Source organism: Equus przewalskii, chromosome 19 (assembly GCF_037783145.1).
Source record: "Equus przewalskii isolate Varuska chromosome 19, EquPr2, whole genome shotgun sequence".
NCBI classification, from domain to species: domain Eukaryota; kingdom Metazoa; phylum Chordata; class Mammalia; order Perissodactyla; family Equidae; genus Equus; species Equus przewalskii.
In genome coordinates this window covers 38,985,524-38,994,542 of record NC_091849.1, presented here as the reverse complement: position 1 = coordinate 38,994,542, position 9,019 = coordinate 38,985,524, and positions in this window count along the sequence as shown.

Below are 9,019 nucleotides of genomic sequence, written 5' to 3'. Positions count from 1 at the left end.
AATTGGGTAGAGGCTGATTGACAGTCACAAATTCCCTTCTACATCCAGCTCTTGAAGAGAAAAGGATTCAGTCCAGGAAGCAAATCATGATTTAGGAGATAGAGTCAGGGCTGGCTTCATGGGCGTGCGACTTGCACAGTTGCACAGGGCCTGATGCTCAGACAGGCCCCATGCTTGGTTTAACATTCTGCTGTTGCCATCTTGAAATTCTTAATAATGCTGTCTTTGAATTTGTGTGTTAGTTTCATGAGCAGAATTCCAGTGGACCCACAATGTGTGGGAGTTGAGTGAGACAAGGTATAAAGCAAGTACAAGTTAAGCACGTGTTATGACTGAGTAAGTGGGGCTGCTGACAGCCTGGAGAGGCCATACTTTCGTTAGAACAAGAACTTGCTTCCAATGCAGAAAGAAGGCAGAGGCATTCTAAGAAATGTGAATGACCTAGGAACTCTATCCGATCCTTTTTCACTTGTGTTATTTCCCTGAATTTGCCAACCACTGACACTGAAAAGGATGACACAGAAGGAAACGGAAAGACAGGGTAACTGAATAGCTCCTTCTCCCTCAGGCCTTCCTTCCTCATCAGGAAGCCAAAGGGAGAGAGTGTTGGTAGAATGTGCATGAATCGAGAGGCGAAATTGAAAGAGTTTAGTTAGTTTTGTGCAGCGTCTCCACTGTTCTGGTAAGAACTAAATACATACACGTGTATAAGCTACAAAACGAGAATTATGTAATTTTGGTGATTCTGCATATGAGATAAATGCTCTTATATTTGCTTTTAAAACTGCCATAGGATAATATAAAGATGATTGGTAAAATTCACGCTAATAGTAAAAAACATGTTTTTCTCTGCTTAGATTGACATTAAATAAATAAAAAAACACCAAGCCAAGTCAAGAGATCCCAGAAGGAAGGAGTTATGTACTTTAGTATTTTTATTGGCAGTTTTTTCCTGCCTTTTGACCAAAAGACCTGGATTTTCATTCTGCAGTGAACCCGGCAAATTAGGTAGTTGGCCCAGGGTAGACGCCACCTCCAGTGCCGGCTGGTGGGCCAGAAGGGCCGTCTGGGATCAGAGGACCCCTCTGCAGCAGGATTTGGTGAGCACATCTTCCTGGAGTTATAGTCACTGGTGTTTGAAGCATCGGTGCCTTGGTTTTACTTGTATTAATTTCTGTCCCCAGCCGGCAGCTTGCCTCTTCTCTCCAAAAAGAGCTCTTCTGCAGCGCCAACCATGCACCTGCTGTCACAGACTTCCTGATCAAAAAGAGCAATTTAGATTTTATTACATCTCATCCCTCCCTTCTCTCCATAATTCATCCTCCTGTTCTTAAATTCTCTGCTTATAAGCTTTCACTTCCTCTCAACTGAGGGCACTGGCTCTCCCTCTTCCCATTCATTCCCCTGCAGAGCCTCACCTCTCTGCCTGTCTGGGTTGTTGAGAACTTGGGCTTCAGCTGCAAGGCTGTGCATCCTTTTTCCAGGGCAGCTTTGATGCAGTGCTGTGTCCAAGGGTCAGTGTCCAACTCCTTTGTGCTTCCAGCTTACGCCTCGCTGACACCTCATTGCTCAGTTTGGATTGGAAATGGGCTCTACTTTTTTTTCAACCATCCTTCACTTTGTCCCAGAGGTAGCCATTGACTTTTTCTCTTCTCATCCTGAGATTCTTCAGGGGTTTCAGCAGCCCAGCACAATTGTTCAAAACAGAGTTCCATCCTCTTTGCACAACAGAGCTTCTTTTAGGACTTCCTGAGATTTCTGATAGGATTTGATTCATTTGCTGAACTCAGTATTTCATCCATTCCAATCTTCTCCTTCTTGAGCAATTGTAGTTCCATGCCAGCTTAAGTCTGGAATTCTTCTTCTTGAATTTAACAGTGTGCAGTCATCATCTTCACTTTATTTAGATTATCTTTATTACGAATTCTTTTCCCCCTCTGGAAGTTTTATAAAATTACTGGTAAAAATGTGTCATCTTCCCGTAGAGTTCCAACTTTCCAATGAATTCTTCATATTCTGCTCCTTCTCAGTTCCCCAGACAGCAAGCACATTTCCTGTGCGTTTGAATTATTTCTTTAAGTCATGTGATTGTATCTTTAAGCCCAGATACTTCTTTAGGGAGGTGTTTTTTTGGGAGTCTTGATTTCTCTAAAAGATAATCTTTGCTGCTTTGATGTTCTGTTCTTAATTAGATAACTTTTGGAAACTTAACATCTGCAGAAAAATTGAGAGATTAGCATAATGAACATCCCTTATAGTCCCCACCAGGATTCACTAATTGTTAACATTTTGTCATATTTTCTTTTTCTTTATATATGACATATACTTTTTTGTTGAATAATTTGGAAGCAAATCACAGATGTGACACTCCAGCCCTAAATATTTCAGCATAAATCCCCATTAAATAAGGACATTTTCCTACATAACCATAATACCATGCTCACATTTCAGAAAATTAACAATAATTCCAAAATCTAATACAACCCACATTAAAATTTCCTTATTTGTCCCCAAAATGAATCTGACAACTTTTCAATCATTTTTTAAAAATTCTGCCATGATCATTTTGAACTACTGAGCAATCTGTTGTTCAATCACTTGGTATCTTCTACTCTTTGTAGAAAGGAGTGTTTCCCCCAAAAGAAACTGGCAAATGCACCACTCCCAAGAAGGCAGTAAAAATTCCATATTCCCAGGGCACATTATAAAAATCCACCCCACCCTAAATTCCTTAGGCAGTGGCCAATAGCATCTCGGTATATCAGTTTAAGAATTCTTAATCTCCACTGCTGTCAGACATGGTTACTTTTCTGAAATGACTTCTTAGCTATATTCTGAGGCACTGGTGCTTCCAAGCTCACGTACAATCAAGTTCCCAGACTCTTCCAACATATTTAAATTTTCAGGCATTTCCATTCTAACAATGGACTGAATTTCTCTACCAGGCAATGTTCCTCATGCAATTCCTTGTTATCTTCCATTCTGAGTGTCATTTGGATTGAAGTTGGTCCTCCAGTGGTTTCTTCGGGAAATGTTCATAAGAACATCTTTCCTAAATTCTTGCATGTTCAAAAATGTTCGATTTTACCTTTTTAAAATAAAAAGCTCGGTATAAAAATTATAGATCACACTTTCTTTCCTTGAGGAATTTTAGGATTTTTCCACTGTCTTCTAGCATTGAGTGTTGACTTAGAGAATTCTCAAGTCAGCAAGTCACTTACGTTGGTCCTTTTGCCTAATTGCCCAAAAGAATCTTTATCTCTGAAGTCCAGAAATTTTGCTAGCATATGCTTTGATAATGAGAATGCTTGTTAATTTTTTCTGGAATCAGCTGTCCCTTTTCAATAGCTAGATTCAAGTCTTCCTTGGCTTCTGAAAAGCTCTGGTGAACTATATCTTTAAATATGTGTCCTATTACGTAATTTCTGATTTTTTTCTTCAGGGCCACTACTTTTTTGTATATTGTATTTCCTGGGCTTTTCTTGTCCTTCATTTTTTTAGGTAGTATTTTGCATTTTTATTGAGGTGTATTTAAATACAAGAAACAATTAAGTGTACAATTTGATAGATAATTTTAACATATGTATATATACCCGTGAAACCATTGCCACAAATAGTGAACATATTTATTACCCCAGAAGGTTTCCCTGTACCCCTTATACTCCCTCCCTAAGTTCATTCCCACCCCTTCCCCACTCCCATGCACCACTGATTTTCTTTCTGCCACTTCAGATTAGTTTGCATTTTCTAAAATTTTATATAAATAGTATCATCAGTATATATTCTTTTTTTGGTCTGCCTTTTTACTCTGTGTAATTATTCAGATTCATCCACGTTGTTGCATGTATCAGTGGAAGTGGTGAGAGCAGACATCCTTGCCTTGTTCCTGATCTTCAATAGGAATTTTTCATTTGATCCTTCAGGTGGGTCTCTCCCCATGCACGCCCCCCACCTGTGCCCCGCCCCCGCCAGGTAGCTTCCTTACATCCATGCACTTATTAGAATTCAGTTGAAGCCTCAAGAGGGCCCTCTGGAGCTCTGGAGCTTTGTGACACTCTCCTTTCTAACATTATTCCCTGCAAACTCTAGTCCCCTTAGCCTCTCAGGTCTTCTAGCTCCTTCTACTGAACTGAGAGACTGACAGATTCTGCCTGGGTTTTTCCTTCTCTGTGCTATGACCTAAAAACTCTCTAAGCAGTAACCTGGGACAATTGTAGGGCTCACCTCATTTATCTCCCATCTCTCAGGGGTCACTGAACATCACTGAATGACACAACGTTGCTTAAATATTTGTCTTCGTTTTTAGGGTTTTTTTTTTTTTCCCCTCAGGCAGAGGGTAAATCTAGTCCCTGTTACTCCACCTTGTTCAGAAGCAGAAGTCATCGTTGCATAGACATCTGATGAATAAACTTTGAGTGAGGGGAGTTTTTTCTCCATCTGATACCTGTAGGAGTTCATGCAGGAAGTCAGGTTTCAAACCAGCAGGAATTTTCCTTATAAACTAGGAATGTAAGTTTGAGTCTGATACTGGCACAACACAGGGTTGACATAAGGGAAGACATATTGTAGAAAGTAAACTATGTTGTAACTTTGAATGACCTCTGATTAACTAACCCAGACACTTTCTGTAGATTTTATGGCCCCTCCCAGCTGCTATAAATTGATAATCTTGTTCTTTTGAGTTCCTTAGGAATGTGATGGCCCCTGGGCAGAGAGCCTATGCTGACAGCCATCATCAGTGACAACTGAAGGATCAGGGTACAGGGCATTGCTTCAGTCTCTGATGCATATTGAGTAAAATAAAAAACTATCAGGAACTAAGACCAGATGTCTGCCTCCACCTGGAGATCAGATGGAGACCCCACTGGGTCTAGGTCTATTTTTCAGGGACTGTTAAAATTTGGGTTGTCTATACTTCTTTTTTTTTTTTTTTTTTTTTGAGGAAGATTAGCCCTGAGCCAACATATGCTGCCAATCTTCCTTTTTTTACTGAAGAAGACTGGCCCTGAGCTAACATCTGTGCCCATCTTCCTCTACTTTATATGTGGGACGTCTACCACAGCATGGCTTGCCAAGCAGTGCCATGTCTGCACCTGGGATCTGAACTGGCAAACCCCAGGCCGCCAAAGCAGAACATGTGAACTTAACTGCTGCACCACCGGGCCAGCCCAGTGTCTATACTTCTTATCCTTCTGGTCCAATACTTGATTAATATGTGCCTTTGGATGTTGTTACAAAACTGTTGAGCAAGGTACAAAACTCTAATAATGCAAAATGTCAACCTGAAGCCAGGAACAAGAGAATATTTCCAAATGAGTGCTGAAGAGTTTCATTCCTCTAATCCAGATCTACGCCCCAATTCAGCAGGAAGTAGCTAGATGGGTCATCACCCCGAATCCCTCAAGAATGAGGAATGACCAAAGAATAGGAGGGACTGAAACTGGCAAACAGTTAGTCATTGATGATTAGCTAGCTAGGAACTAAAGGTTTTTTTCCTTTTTGCAATTACTGATTATAGTTTTTAGCTGTTTAACCCACCCGTTGTTAACTGTGCTGCTTAGGCAGTATGCTATCTGACTCTCACTAGGTTCCTATAGATAATATCTCCCTGGAGCCTGGGTCATCATGGTAATGGGCATGTGAGAAGGTTTTTCAGGAATTAGAACCCCTTGTCTACTTCAGGCCATCAACTGGGCCTGCACAGATGTCTGATAAGCAACCTTTTGACATAAAGAGGCTAAAAACTCCACCCTTAGGTCATACTAATGTCACCATTTTGTGAGCATGAATTCTATGAAGAGCCATGAAGTCTGACTATGCTTGCACAGATCATCAATTACCTCACCTCTCCTCATCTCCAATCACCTCTCTCCACACTTCAGACCGCCTTGCTCCCCATCCCATAAATATCCCTGAGTCCCTATTTTTGAGGAAGCTGATTTGAGACTCATGCTCTCGCTTCCTCACATGGCTGCCTTGTGATTAAACCCTCTCTCAGCTGCAATCTCATCGTCTCAGTCTTTGGCTTTCCAGTCAGTGGGCAAAAACGAACCTGGTCAGTAACAAGTCTTTACTTCTCTTCAGACAGTCGATATAGACAGCCAATGGCCTGGTACTAAAGTAAAACCTCTCCTCTCCCCACTCTCACACTGATAGTTTCCTACAAACACGGCTTGACTGTGTGATTCCTCATACCACCCCTTCTTCTTCTGTCCTCAGGACCAAACTAGATCCAGGAAAGCTCAGTTCCTGGTCTGGGCACCCAATTCTTACTCTTGTAAGTAAAGGATTTAGATTGTAAAACTTAAGGCATGCCCCTCACCTTAGATAAGTGGACTTTGCAAACTCTGAGATCTGCAGCCTCTGCATTCTCTCCTCTTCCCTCCCTTGCTCCTCATCTAATTCCACATCTTTTGACACTTTCCACCTATTTAGAGTTTCAACTTTCTTATAGTTTTAACAAAGATAGAGTATGAATTTCTGTTTCTTGTTCTCCTTGTTGCTTTTGGGTGATTTCCAGAGAAGAACAGGGAAGCATGAACTTGAGACCATCATCTTCAAACTGGAAGTCAGGACCATGCAGTTGTTGCTGTTGTTTTGAATATATTTTGTGCATCTTCACTAAGCCTGACACAGTCTCTGATCCCCAATAGGAAGTCAACAAATGCTGGAAGAATGACTGTCAAACAGATGGAGCAATTCCCCCCTAACCTGGGTCTACATATTGAGGCACATCACTGCTTCCACCCCACCTGAGATGTCCCAGAATGCACAGATCTTTCCCCCACTGAGTCTGGAGCTCCCCTCAGCACTGATGGAGCTGATGGAAATCCAAGAACACGAGGCTATCTGAAGTCTGTCTTCCAAGAGCATGGGCTTTTGAGTTGGACAAACCCAAGTTTGAAATTCAGTTGTAACATCTACTTCTTGTTGGATCTTGTTTTCATCAGGGTTCTCCAGAGAAACAGAATCAACAGGATGGATATAGTTAGTTAGAGAGATAGACAGATAAAGATATAGATACTATTTATTTATCTATCTAACTATATCCATCTTCTACCTATTTATCTATCTATCTAGAGAGAGAAAGAGAGATTTTAAGGAGTTGGCTCATGTAATTGAGGGGGCTGTCCAAAATCTTCAGTGAAGGTCAGCAGGCTGGGAATTCTGGCAGGAGTTAATGTTGCAGTCTACAGTTTGAAGGCAGTCTGGAGGCAAAATTCCTTCTTCTTGGTATGTGGGAGGGGAGATGGACCTCAGTCTTTTCTCATAGGCCTTCAACTGATTGGATGAGGCCCATCCACATTATGGAGGGTGATCAGCTTCACTCAAGGTCTACTGATCTAAATGTTAATCACTTCTAAAAAAATACCTTCACAGCAACATCTAGACTGTTTGACCAAACAACTGGGCAACATAGGCTAGCCAAGGTGATATGTAAAATTAACCATTACAGACTTTGAGGAATTTGTTCAAGCTCACTGACCCTCAGTTTTTTCATCTGTAAAATGGGGGCTATTATTATACCTTCCTCAAGGGACTGTTGTGAAAATAAATGTGGATAAATATGTAAACCTCCTAACATAGCATCTGGCAAATTGTAGACACTTAATAAACAAAAGCTACTCTTGTTTTGTCTAGAAGATATGCCTGATCTGATCTCCTGGAATCCAGTCCACTCTCTTCCATGTCCCCTGACTCCCTGTCTGTATTATAAGAGCTGGAAGTTTCAAAATCTACTTTGCTAGAGTCCTTTTCAACTAGAGAGTTTAGGCTGAGAGCAACTCAGGCAAGAGCTGGACGGACAAAGCAAGCAAGACTGGGTGGATGTGCTTATGGCTGCCAGAGGCCAAGTTTTGGTTATTGGTCACCAGCTTTGTGGGTTCACAACATGGGGGCAGCAGCGCAGCAACAGTGTTTTCCTGACCTCTGGCCTGCAGCTGTGGTGGTGTGACCTTGAACCCTTAGCCTTCAAGTGGCCCTGACTTCTATTTCTCTTGTAACTCTCTAACTGCCTGGATTAAGTCTGATTGCTTTGGGCTTGAGATCCCTAGAGTGGTTTCTGTTTCCTGCCCTGAAGCCCGATTGCTACAGAAGACTTCCCTGAAGGTCACTTCATGATGCTCTCTTCTCTGCAACCTGAGGGCTCTCCAGGCTGGCACTCTGTCCACCAGGCCCAGAAACATTCCCTGGGTCTTCCTCAGCAGGCCCTCTCAGAGAGAGAAAGGCTCTGGATTAGAGCTGTCATGATGACAGAAGAAAAAGAGACAGCATCAGTACAGCCAGCCCAGCACAAGGCATTTTCCGAACTGTACCGGTTTTCTTGCTCTGGATTAAGATCTGACTGTAGAAGAGACAGTTCTACCAACTCAGACCCGCCATTAACGTGATGATCTGCCTGTGGGTGTCGCTCAGCCCAGGGCTGGACATCTGTCTCTCAGCAGCCGGATTTTATTACACTGTAGTATTTATAGCCATAAACACCTGGGCACATTTAAAGGAACATCTCAGTCTAAAAAAACAAAACAGAACAGAACCACATTTCCCAAATGAGGACACGGACCACAACTCTTTATGAGGGGGTAGCAAAAGTGGCCTCTTATTCTCCTCAACCCCACTCCCCACTGCAGTCCAGTTTCAGGAGGGTGACATGAAAGAGTAATCTATAAAGCAACTCCTGCTGCTGGGTAAGAACTCGAGACACACTGATGGGCTGGTGGGCGCTGACTTCACAATGAGCTCAAAGTTGAGGGTTGAGAAAACAGGAGAGAAAGATGGGTGAGGAACACAAAGACAAACTTGCTGTGACCGCTGAGGGCAGGAATGGCTCACAGAGGGGAAGCACTTCCTTAAGGTTTGTGATAACAACAGCTTGTACCTTTATCAAGTGCCTACTGTGTCCGTTTCACATAGGATTTTATTCAATCTTCACAACAACCCTATGGGTTAGGATTACTAATCCCATTTTACTTATGAGAAAACTGAGGTTTAGCAAGATTAAGAGACTTCCTCCAGGACG